Source organism: Fukomys damarensis, unplaced genomic scaffold, assembly GCF_012274545.1.
Source record: "Fukomys damarensis isolate Sample0158 unplaced genomic scaffold, DMR_v1.0_HiC HiC_scaffold_35, whole genome shotgun sequence".
Taxonomy (NCBI): Eukaryota; Metazoa; Chordata; class Mammalia; order Rodentia; family Bathyergidae; genus Fukomys; species Fukomys damarensis.
This window is the reverse complement of record NW_022900947.1, coordinates 41820005-41832883: the sequence shown is the minus strand read 5'-3', so window position 1 is coordinate 41832883 and position 12879 is coordinate 41820005. Positions and strand designations below refer to the sequence as shown.

At 36.1% G+C, this 12879-nt stretch overlaps 1 protein-coding gene across 5 annotated transcripts in view; it reads left to right on the top strand.

Moving 5' to 3' along the window:
• Clock (clock circadian regulator) overlaps positions 1-12879 on the top strand; it is a 125658-nt gene that overhangs the window by 6315 nt on the left and 106464 nt on the right. The window contains exon 1 of one of the 5 annotated variants that reach the window (XM_010640276.2): positions 11616-11652. The exons of the other annotated variants lie outside the window; for them this stretch is intronic. The gene's annotated coding sequence lies outside the window, so the exon portion shown is untranslated. Of the gene's footprint in view, positions 1-11615; positions 11653-12879 lie in introns of those variants that run through there. 5 annotated transcript variants of the gene reach the window in all.

Here is a 12879-nt window from a genome sequence, read left to right as displayed (position 1 = left end):
TTTTAAACTTGCTACCTCAAGTTTTTATTCACAAGACTTATATTCTTCGATGTTTAAAACTTAATTGAAATAATATTAAAAGTTATTTAGGAAAAATACTTTCCAGATTAGGGTTCAAAAGTTTAGGACTTAAAATTTGTTTTGGATGTGGTGGCACACACCTGTAGTCCCAGCACTTGGGAGGCTGAGGCAGAAGGATTGCTGTGAATTTAAGGCCAGCCTGGGCTACATGCTTAAAGGCCAGCCTGAACTACATAGTGAGACCCTGTCTCAAAAAAACAAACAAAAAAGAAAAGTGTTTTGCAACTTATATAGTTTACTAGAAATTTCACAGAGTTTTATTAGCAGCAAGAAGAGAAGTGAAAGAAATATTAGTGCTATAGTTTGAGTGGTAAGTACCCCCAGAGGTCTTGTAGTATGTAGGCTTACTCCTCAGGTTGGTGCCCTTGGTGGTTCAGTCTGTAGGACGCTGGACCTAGTGGGAGGCCTTAGGTTGTTTGGGGGCATGCCCTTGAAGGAGATGACAGGAGAGGAGAGTTGTTGCTCTGCCCTGTGTTCCCAGCCATGATTGTCACCTGGCACCTCCACCCAAGCCTAAAAGTAGTGAATTTGCCTTACCTCTCAAATTGTGAGACAAGATAGCCCTTTTCTCTTTGTAAGTTCATTGTCTCAAATACGCATTTGTTACAGTGACAGAAAGCTGATACAATTAGTAGAAAAAAAAAAATACTTGGCTGAAAGCTTTTGTATTTTTCAGAAAAGATGATGTAATTAAGAAAGTATCTTCCTTTCACTAGTAAAGTTTATTTCGTGAAGCAATTTATATTGTTTGATTTCTTTTTAGTCTTTATTACATATTTTTCAGAGTCTTTGTTGGAATTGATCATTAAGAAAATTTATAATACTGATCTTTTTCTTTTGGAAATAGTTTTGTAGTTTTTGAAAAGTGAGTTATGCACCTTAGAAAAAAGTTAAAATAAAACTGTTTAAAAATTAGTGATTAAAAAAAAAACACCAAAAATCTCAAGGATATGCTATTTTTTTTTTTCAGGATTGTCTAAGGGATGAGTGGTGTGTGTGTGTGTGTGTGTAAATGTTAGAATTTTATAACAAGTGGAATTTGTATAGATTTATAGTTTTCTGTCTTTTCTGAATGTCTGCTGGTGAGTAAACCATTTTTATTATTTTTATCTAGTTTTACTGTCATTCACTTACCTTTTTGCTGGTAATAGTTGATTTTATAACTACTACCAACTTTAAGATCATATATATTGTCTCTTGAAGATTGTTTTTCTTTTTGACTCATCTGCTTTTTAATCTTTTTAATACTGTAATTGTGTAGTGTAAATTAATATTTTTAATAGTTTAAGATAAATTAATACTTCTACCATTCCCCAATACTGTCAGTTCTTTACACACTTTAATTCCTTGTACAGTTTTTTTTAATATCTTTATTGTTTTGTATTTTACTTACACATATATTCCCACAGACATTGCTAGTATGGTTTTGAACAATTTTTACTCATAGTTATCTTTCCAGGGCTCTGGATATTTTTAGTTATAAACTTCTAAGGTGATAGTTACTTTTTAAAAAAATGTTTAAAAGCTGTCCCATTGCTTTCTTCCTTTGTTTCTGTTAAAGTTAGCTATCAGTCTTTTTGAAAATAATGTATTAGCTAAATGCTGCAGAAAAAATATTTTTTTTCTGTGGCTACTTTTAAGAACATTTAGTCTTATAGTTACTTTAGTTTTATGGCTATTTTGTGTCAAAGCAGTATACCTAAAACCACACCTATGTTCAAGAGTTTTTAAAATCTGTAATCTGTAGCTTTGGATATCTTGTATCATACCTCTGTGAATGTAAAATATCTTGTACCTGCTTTATGATACATAGTAGTGACCATGCTTTATCAGAGCTATATTTAATGATATTACTCTAGAATGTTCTCTTTCCAGATGATGATTAAGATGCAAATTAAAAAAAAATGGTGCCGGGTACCAAAACAGCAACAGAACTATGCTGTTTTCTGGATATTATTCTTTTCTTTGTTTTTGTTTTTGTTTTGTTTTTTTAATGGAATGTGCTGAATGTCTATAATTTTGTTCAGATGACTGCAGAACCTGGAAAAGCTGTTGCTGCTATCGATGCATAACATACTGCTATTATATATACATAATTTGAATTTTGGGAAACTTTAACGGTGCTGTCAACTTTGAAAAAGTTATCACAATTTACTGTGTTGAGTTGCCATTGTACAGAAATGGACAGCCATATTGGTCTAGAAATGTTAATTTTTTATTTTTATTTTTTATTTTTTCCATTTGTACAGGGGTAACACACTACATGGTTTACATGGGTTTGATTACAGAAACTAATAAAGTAGTCTCTAAATAATGGAAAAAAAAGAATATAAGACTAGAAGAGCAAGAAGTAATTTAAATATGTTAAGGGACCATTTCCATCTTCAGAATTAAGGATTATTTTAATCTTACATCGTTGCCTTTTCTCTTTTACTTTCCTTTTTAGTTTTCTTTTAGTATTCCCTATTTTTAATGTTCATACAGAGATTTCTTTAACTGAAATACCGAATAGTTTCTGTGGTGTGAAAAACTATAATAGTACACAGGAGCCTCATGAGATAATAATGTAAAATAGGAAATAAAGGGCTAAAGGTGTAGGGAAAGTGGGAAGGTTGGGGGAAGGTGATAAGGGAGAGGAAAAAATATGATAAATTGAAAAAATGGAAATAAAGTGTTTGTAAATAGGGAGAGGAGGAGGGGATGAAGGGAGGGCAGGGATAAGGGGAAAAAATGAGAATCAAGACCTGTCATGTAAAGGTACAGGATCCCAATAATTAATGTAACTGTATTGTATACCTAGATTGTACTGATAAACTCAATAAAAAGAAAAAAAATTTTTTAAAAACCTATGGAAAATACTGTATAGTCTAATATTTGTATAACCTGTCCCAATTTATTACTGTTGTCAATACTGTTAATTTTGGTTTTCTTTTTCCTTTAGCAGTCTAGCTAGAGGTTTATTTGATTGACATTTTCTGAGTTACCTTTTGGTTTAACTGATTTTTCTCTAGTTTTTCTGCTTTTTATTTTCTTATTTCTTTCTGATCTTTAATATTTGCTTTCTTGGGCTAGGGATTTAGCTCAGTGGTGCTGCAGCCTGCCTCATAAGCGCAAGGTTTGATTCCCATTACACCTCCTCCCCCAAATACTTGCTTTCTTTAGTTTTCTTTTTTTGCTTGTTTGTTTTTTGAGACAGGGTCTCACTATGTAGTTGAGATTGACCTGGAACTCACTATGTAGCCCTGGCTAGTCTCGAACTCACAGCAATCCTCCTGCCTTAGCCTCCGGACTGCTGGTACTACAGGTGTGCCACCATGCCCAGCTCTTTTAGTTTTCTTTGGGTTTAGTTTTTCTAGTTTCTTTTGAGCTTAGGTCACTGATTTCTAATGTAAAATGCTATTAACTTTCCTATCGGTGCTTATAATTTTTGATATATTGTTTTCATTAAATTCAAAATACTGTCAAATTTCTTTCTCTTTTTTGGATGAGGTTCCCACTGTATTTCTCAGGTTGGTCTCTAACCCCTTGGGGTGAAGTGATCCTTCCGCCTCTGTACTCTGGAGTAGGTAAACTACAGGCTTGCTTCCCTCCCCAGCCCTCTCCCACTTCTTCTCTCCCCCTCCCTCTCTCTCCTCTCTCTCCTCTCTCTCCTCTCTCTCCTCTCTCTCTGTCTTTTTCAGGCATAATCTTGGCTTTGTAATTTAGGCTGGTTTTGAACTCACTTTGTTACCCAGGTTGGCCTCAAACTCAGAATGATCCTCTTGCCTCAGCCTCCCAAGTTCTGGGATTACGAGTGTGTACCACCACACCCTGCAGATCCCTGGTTTTTTATTTCTCTTTTGATGTCTTTATTTGTGGATTACCTGTACTGTAATTTTTGCTGGTTACACTGCACAGTACAGTACTGTAGTTTTGTGTTCTGTTATACAGTACAGTACTGCATGTAAGAGGCAAGTAAGAGCAGTGTCATCAGGTTGGAGTTTCCTTTGATCATTTCTTTGTTCTAAATATTGTAATGTACATAAGATACACAGATCCTCATTAGCAACCAATTTATTTAATGACTTAGTCACAGGAAGGGAACTGGAATCTTAAAGGAGGAAGGCCTGTATTTTGCAGTATATTATTTGGTTTCCAAATATTTAAAGACTTTAGAGACCTTTCTCCTATTCTTAATTTATTCCATTTTAATGAGATTCTTTTAAATTTACTGAGATTTGTCTTATAGCCCAGAGAATGTTCTGTCATGGTAAATGTTTCGTATTTGAACAGGATGTGGGGCTGGGGATTTAGCACAGTGGCACTGTCCCTGCCTCACAAGCACAAGGTCCTGAGCTTGATCCCCGGTACCAAAAAAGAAAAGGATGTGTATTCTGTTATTATTGGGTGTTTTATAAATGTCACTTAGGTCAAGCTAGTTAATTGTTTTGTGTATGCCTTACTGTGTTTTATTGCATACCAGTACCTACTCCCCATGAGGAATGTAATTATTATGTACTGCAGACATGTACTATCAGGTTGAGATAAGGTCCTTCTATGCTTATTTTCTTCAGGGTTTTTATATTAAATGGATGTTGGATTTTGTCAGAGGCTTTTTCTGCTTCTGTTGAGATGAGCATATGGGTTTTGTTCTTTTGTTTATGCGGTGATTACGTTTATTGATTTATGTACATTGAACCATCTTTGCATCCTGAGTATGAAGCCAGCTTAGTCATGGTTGTGATCTTTTTAATGATTTGTTACATTCTGTTTGCCAGTCTCTTGAGCATCTTTGCATCTGTGTTCATTAAAGAAACTGGTCTATACCTTTTTTTGGTTAAGTTCTTGTCTGGTTTTGGTAGCAGGGTAATGCTGTCTTCAAGGAATAGGTTTGGAAGTACTGCTTTCCTTTCAATTTCATTAAAAAGTTTGAGAAGTATTGGTGTTGTATCTTCCTAAAGTTATTGTAGAATTTAGATGTGAATCCATTAGGCGATGGACTTACTTGGTACACTTTTTATTTTTGTCTCAATTTCATTGCCTGTTACTGGACTGTTTAGTATTGTATTTTGATTCAGTTTTGGCAGTTCTTATGCCTCTAGAAATCTGTTTGTCCTAGGTTTTCCAATTTACTGAAGAAAAGTTTTCCAGGGATATTTTTGTGATTTTTCCTAATTACATTCATACTGATTTTTTATTTCCTTCTTATAACTTTGGCTAAGAGTGTGTCTATTTTGACTGTTCTTTGAAAGCACCGACTCTTAGATTCATTAATTCTTCATGGCTTTTTTTATACTCAATTTCATAATTTTTATTCTGTTCTTGTAATTTCCTACTTTGTACTAGTTTGGATTCTGATTGTTCTTGTTTTTATAGGGACTTGAGTTCATTGTAGGTTATTTTAGATTTCTCTGTTTTTTGGATGCAGCCTTTTACAGTTATAAACTTCCTTTTTAGAGCTGCTTTCATTGTGTCTCTTAGGCTCTAGTATGTTATATTCTCATTATTTGATTCTAGAAAGTATTTAGTTTCTTCTGTGACCCATTGATTATTCAAGAGTGTATCATTTAATCTCCTCGTATGTACATAATTTCTATGGGTTTTTTTTGCCATTGATTTCTAGTTTTGCTACACTATGATCTGATAATATGCATGGTATTATTTCAGGCTAGTTGATCTGTTTATTTGTGAAAAAGAATGTTGAGTTTCCCCTCTATGATTGTTGACATTTATATGATCTTTTGTGTCCGGTTTTGTTTTGTAAAGTTGAGTGTATCAGTGTTATATATATAAATGTTTACAGTTACTATCTTTTCCTTTTGAATTGTCCCCTTTACCAGTATGTAGTGATCTTTTCTTGCCTTTTCTGATCAGTTTCAGTTTGAAGTCGAGTTTGTCTGAAAGTAGATAGCTACTCCTACTTGCTTCCAGGCTCTTATTGTATGAAAAATTGTTTTCATCCTCTGATCTTTAATCTGTGGGCTTCTTTAAATAGTATGTTTCAGGTATACAGTGTATTGTTGGGTTTGTTTTTTAATTCATTCTGTCAATTTTTTGTGGGGGATGGGTAGCAGGGGTTGAACTCAGGACCTTGCACTTGCAAGGCGGCACGGTGCTACTAAGCTAAATCCCTGGCCCTAATTTGTATTTCTTGATTGGGTATTTTAGACCATTTGTACTGCGCGTTATTACTGAAAGTTCTTGATTGATTTCTGTTACAGTATTTTTTCTTTTGGTGATTCCTTTATCTTTTGCTTTTGCTTAACTGCTTACCCTACTTATTTCAGTAGGTCCTTTGGCATTGATGTCTTCCTTGTCTCTGTCTAGGATAGCCTTGAGTATTGTTTTGTAGTTCTGGTTTAGTAGTCATGAATTTCCTAAGGTGTTCTTTGTCTCTAAAGGGCCTTATTTCTCCATCAATTTTGAGAGGTACTTTTGCAGGATTGATTCATCGGGGTTAAAAGATTTTTTTTTTAAAGGTTTGAAGAACTTCTCTCTAAGCTTTCTTGGCCTTTAAAGTTTGTGTTGAGAGATTTGCATTAATTTTAATAATAGAATTTATATTTTATGTAAATTTATATATGATTTGTTGTTTTTTTCTGATACTTTTAAAAATTTTGTCCTTGTTGGACTTCTAGGATTTTGAAAATAATGCTTTATAGAGAAATTCTTTGATTGTGACTGTTTACAGTTCTATATGCATATCTTACTTGTATGTTGATTTTTTTGCTCATACTTGGAAAGATCTCTGCTGTATTTTCTGTAAACATATTTTTTTAAATGTCTTTTTTTTTAATGTCTTCTAATTATCCTCTAGTTGCGGTTAATTTAGGTAACATTTTGTCGGATCCATTTTCCTTGGCCTCTTGTTTTTAAGGTATCTTTGAATATATGGTCATCTGTACCAGCCCTTCTAGCTGTGACACTTCTCACATTGATCACTCCTCTTGAACATACTTTGAATAGAATTTTTTATCTCCTGGATCTCTGGTACCTTTCATGGCTTCTAATTCTTTATGAAATTTGTCATTTATATGTTGTATCATTTTGGTTAGCTCAGCTAGATTTTTCTGTCTTTATCAATTAAACTTGCTGGTCATTTCATTAATAAGTTCAATAGCTGTGTAATTACATCATCCTTGATCTTGCTCAACATGTTATTAATCTGTCTTAGTTTCTTTTATCTGTTTGTACAATTCAATCATTTAACTTTATTTTCACGCCATTGGTGCTTAATTGGATCGGCTTTGGGGGGAGTTAGGAGTTTTTAGATGCATTATATTGCCTTTTTTCATATTTCTTTTTTTTGTGCTGAGGATTTAGGATCAATTGGAATGGGAAAACTTTGTTGCTAGATATTTTTTGTTAGTGTCTACTTCCCAGTGATGTGGTTTTAGTTTTGTTTGTGTTTTTGGTATTTATCTACCTTCTGAAACTACTCAATTTAATGAAAGTGCACCGTATAGCTGCATTGCAAGGTGAGAATCCTACTACAAATATCGGTGTCAACAGATCCAGTCATATCACAATCATGTACATTAAAACTTGTTTTAATAATTTTGCTGTTTTTTCAGTTCCCCATACAGACTGTCCTAGACAACTACTGACCGGGAAACTGGGATGGGAAGGAAAGAAAGGAAAGGGTGAATCAATAAGAAGAGAAAAAGGAAAACTACCACCAGATGAAAAAAGCAGACAGGCGGTCAGACTCTGTTGGAGATACTTTTATAGCTGGAGTAAAGAGCGGGTGTTGAGGGTTTGAGAGAGTACTAGTGGAAGAAGGAAAAGGGACACAAAGGGAGGCAAGTATAATTAGAGATTGAGAGAAGCTGTAAGAATGTCAGAACCTCAATACGTTGATAGCCTATGTTTGGATCCTCTGTACACAGTTTTGATGAGAGTTACCCTGGCTTGCCTGTGAAAGGTACAATTTAAAGCACTGTTTATACTTCTTTTTTGCTGATATATAGACACCTGTATATTTGCTAGATGAAAGGAGGAAAAGGGAAGATAAAGGGGTAGGAAAGACAGGAGGGAGAGAGAAAATAAAAATAAGAAAAACAAAACCCCACAGTTCTGTCCTGCAATATGAGTTCAGCTGAGTGTCTCCCTCCTCATTCCACCCCAGTTCACAAGTATGGAAGCTTTAGCATGTAGGGAGGCCTGGGTGGAGCCCTGGCTTGACTCTTTCCCACTCCGCTGTCTTCTGAGAATCTCTGTGACCACAAGTTACTTCTCTTCACCATTCCACAGCATGCTGTTATTGCACATCTCTCAAGCTGGTCATCTCTGAGATTTCTATGAGACAGAAGGCTGTGGACCTTCATGGTACTCAGAGCCTGCCTCCTGCTTCCAGCCACAATGTGGGCATGACCACCTGTAGGCCTTTGCCCTTGTCTTAAGATCTATCCTGCTTTAGTTAATTCAAGGACAGGAGAGTGCAGTGTGTTGGCTTAATTTCTTTTTTTTTTTTATGATTTCTACCAGTTCTTCCAGGGCCTCCTTTATCCCCATGCTGCTCAGCAGATCTTTTTTTTTTTTTAAGTACTGGGGATTGAACTCAGGACCTTGTGCTTTTGAGGCAGGTGGCGGTACCATCTGAGCTAAATCCCTGGCCCTGCTCAGCAGATCTTGTAGCTGCTTCTCTATTCTTTCTGAACAAACCTTCTCCTCATAGGCCCCTGAACAACCCCTGGCCAGGATCTACATCTCTGCTTATACTGTCTCCTGCTCACTCTTCTCAAAGCAGCATTCTGCAATTTGGAAACTCCATGAAGATTTAAGGCTTGTTGTGTTGTGTGTGAGGGCTCCTATGCAGACACCTGATGGTGGGTGGTGAGCAAGACGTCCCATGGACATAGGACTCCCAGTGTTTGGGTGAAGACTGGGCAAATACCTATTCTAGAGTCAGTTTGGTCTCCTTTCTCCCCAGGGTCCCATGGATCACAGATGCTGCACACTCATACAGGCTTTAAGCCATAGTCTTGTTAGCAGTCAGATCAGGGTTATTGACTATTTGTGCCTGCCTTCAGCTTGCCCAAGGCCTGTCAGTGCACTCAAATGCTGCTTGCTGGCTTCAGTTCTCTGATGCCCTGGCCTGCAAATTCTTGGTCATTGTGTTCTTCTTCCTGGTGGGGCAAGCAGAAAGGTTTGCAGTCTTTACCAGTGGCCTGGCTGCTGTTGAGGTGCAGCTCCCTCCCTCAGAATATTACATCCTCTCCCAAGATAGTGTGTACATTGGACCCTGGATATAGGGGTGCTAGGTTCCAGGCACAGTCTTAGCTGTGTTTTTCTTCCCTGCTACTAGGTTTGAATCTTGTGAGTTTTTCCTCCTGTTGGCCTTTCCATATCTGGCTTTCTTTTTTGACTTTCAGTTTACCTGAGTTTTCTGGTGTGTATCTCATTTTATAGTTTTTCCTTGTATGTCTGGTGATACTTATTGTTGGTTCATGTTTATCACTAAAGGGGTTTTGATTATTTTAGGTAGCTACTATTTGATTTTCTTTCTTGTGTAAGTAGATTTGTTTTCTAATTGCCATCTTGGAAGGAGAAGGCGAGCTGGTGATTCTTGGTACATAGGTGGACCATCTTGTCTGCTGAAAAGTTTAGTTTAAGGGCACAAGATCGGGGAGCCTATTGTTAGAGTCAGGAGCATTCCATCTACCATATTGAGGTAGGATTTATGGATACTAATCAACCAAAAAACCCAGTTTTTTTCTGTATAGTTTGTTAAATATCATCCCTCCATATCAGCAAGTTTTGCGTCTGCAGATTCAGCCAACTATGGGTAGAAAACGTTTGGGAAAAAACTGGGGTGTCTCTATACTAAACATAATTGTCATTCATTATTCCCTAAACAATGTTAGGTATTTTAACCAATAGTGTACAAATCTACATAGATTATGTGAAAATACTACCCCATTTTACATGAAAAACTTGAATATCTGGATTTTGGTATCTGGGGGTAGAACTAATTGCTTGTGGAAACCAACTACCATGGGCAACTGCATTTCAGTTTTTTTTATGTATTTGGAGGGTGGAAATCTGTGGAATTTGTGAATCTGTAAGTTTGGGCATGGGTTATAGGAGAGGTCTTTTATTTTCAGAAATGTAAGTGGGCAAATATTCACAGATTAATGATGTACATGGAATAGCATGCTCTAATATTAAAAGAGGGAAAAGGGTTAGGGCAGTGATGGTGAACCTTTTAGAGCTTTCAATAATACAAACAGCCCGCTGTGGCAAGTGTACCATACATTCTTCACCGCTGGGTTAGGGTATAAATGAAACAAGACAACTTCTTGAGTTAAGTCATTGACAATAGCTGATAGGTATGGGCGAATGGAGAGTTCATTGTAGCATTCTGGATATTGGTGTATAGAGCCCTTGCCTAGCACACACAAGGTTATGGGTTCAATTCCTAGTACTGGGGGAAATCCTATAAAAAAGAAAATCATGAATTATTTGGAGGAGGCTTTGATTTCTTAAGAAATTAGAGAAAACTAGGTAACATATGATTTGATGAAATATTTTCTATCACAAACTAATGTCATTCCTCTTCTGAATATATCTCTTAAAAGCAATTATGCCTTTTTGAGTGCCCCATTCTGTTTTCTTTGAGTGTATACTTTAAATTCTGCCTAATAAACCTCTTTATTCCTCTTAAACAATAAAAATAAAAGGGCAGGGATTTAGCTCTGTGATTCTGCCACCTGCCTTGCAAGTGCAAGGTGCCGAGTTCCATGCCCAACACAAAAGAAAAAAAGATTGTCAAGTCTTTTTGAAAAGTTGGAACAATTGGCTTTCCTTTTCCCTTTCATGTTCTCTGCTGAAGGAGAGAAGTCAGTTACTGTATATAACATTTCACATTTGTTTCATTGCTTCCTTTTGATGTCATTTTCCTTGTTCTTTCCTGTACTAATGTGGGCTGGAAGTTTGATCTAAAGCAGTGTTTCTCAAACTCATTATTTCACACTTACGTCCTTTTAGACATTTCCCCCCTTACTATTTACCTCCTTCCCTCCGATCTGGGGCCAAATATATCACTGTGATTTAGAGGGCAGATTTAATCAACTATTTGTGAGTTTTAGTGTTTGTCTCTTTTGGTGTGACATTGTTGCTGTTAAAATTCTGGGTTCCTTATACTGGGTCACATACTCCCATCCATACTTTTCTCATGAAAATATGTACTTTATTTAGCATAATAGTAGCTGACTGTGCATCTCAGTAGCTGTGCTGGGGGAATATAGGAAGCAATCTTTGTGTTCACTCCTTTGATATGATGAATGGCAAGGTGTATACTCCTTATACTGGGTCACATACTCCCATCCATACTTTTCTCATGAAAATATGTTTTTTATTTAGCATAATAGTAGCTGACTGTGCATCTCAGTAGCTGTGCTGGGGGAATATAGGAAGCAATCTTTGTGTTCACTCCTTTGATATGATGAATGGCAAGGTGTATACATGAGTGTCAAAGTGTCCTTTTTTTTTTTTTTTTGATACCAGAGATTGAACTTGGGTCCTTGCACTTGTGAGGCAGGCTCCTGAACCACTGGTCTAAATCCCCAGCCCATGTCAAAGTGTAAATGGGTGAGTTTTACCCACATTATGCACCATGTTATTTTGTATATTTATACTTTTTATTATATATTTTCTTTCAATTTATCTTGTAGAATTAGCCCAATTCAGTACAATACTGCATGAAAATCTGCTTTTACAACTTTGGGAGGAGGTTGAAAATGAGTCATGAGGTGACTCACCTTCCGATAATGACTTGGATGATGTAAGCCAAAGAAGTTAGCAATCTATGTCAGATATGACAGAGAAGTACAGAATAAAGACCTTGATTCAGATGAGGGAGAAAATAATGTAAATAATATTTGACTAGTTAGAATGCTACAAAATTGTAATGCATATCTGAACAATGCAATATTAGAACTAAGTGAAAAAATGTTATTAGGTCTTTGCCAGGAGTGAAAGTTACTGGACAGAATGCCAACACTGTGATTCAGTGTTGGAAATTGTAACAGATGATATGCTACAAGATGATTTGAGATACACTAGTAATGAAATATAAGAATACATTTTATATGCACCAATAATAATACTCAAAATATATTTATCATGACACCTCACTGTCAGAACTAAAGTCCTTCATTGCAGGACTTTATCACTAATCATCAGAATCTAAAGGATTTATGGAAAAGTGACGTGTGGCATTGAGATTTATAGAACAATAACACTCAAGAGATTTGGTTGCTTCAGAATTGCCTACTTTTTTTTTTCAGCTTTAATTGAGTTTATTGGTACATTTTAGGGATACAGTACAGTTACATTCATTGTTGGGATCTTGTACCTCTACATGACAAGTCTTGATTCTCACTTTTTCCCCTTACCTCTGCCCTCCCTTCACCCCCTCCTCCCCTCCCCATCTACAAACACTTTATTTTCATCTTTTCATTCTCTCACAGTTTTTTCTTTTCCCTTTTTACTCTTCCCCTACCCATCTCACCTTCCCTACACCTTTAGCTCCTTTCTTCCCATTTCTAAATGTCAGTAATCTTATTGGAATCTTATGCATTGTTGCAGATTATTTACACCAGGGAAACTATTCGGTATTTACACATGTGTGACTTATTTATTTCACTTAGGAGTATATCTTCAATATGTATCCATTTTCCTATGAATGAATCTATTTTCTCGTTCTTTATGGCTGAGTAATATTCCATTTTATAGAAAAACCACAACTTCTTTATCCACTTTCCAACGGATGGGCAAATAGGCTGTTTCCTAGATTTAGCTATTACAAACTGTGCC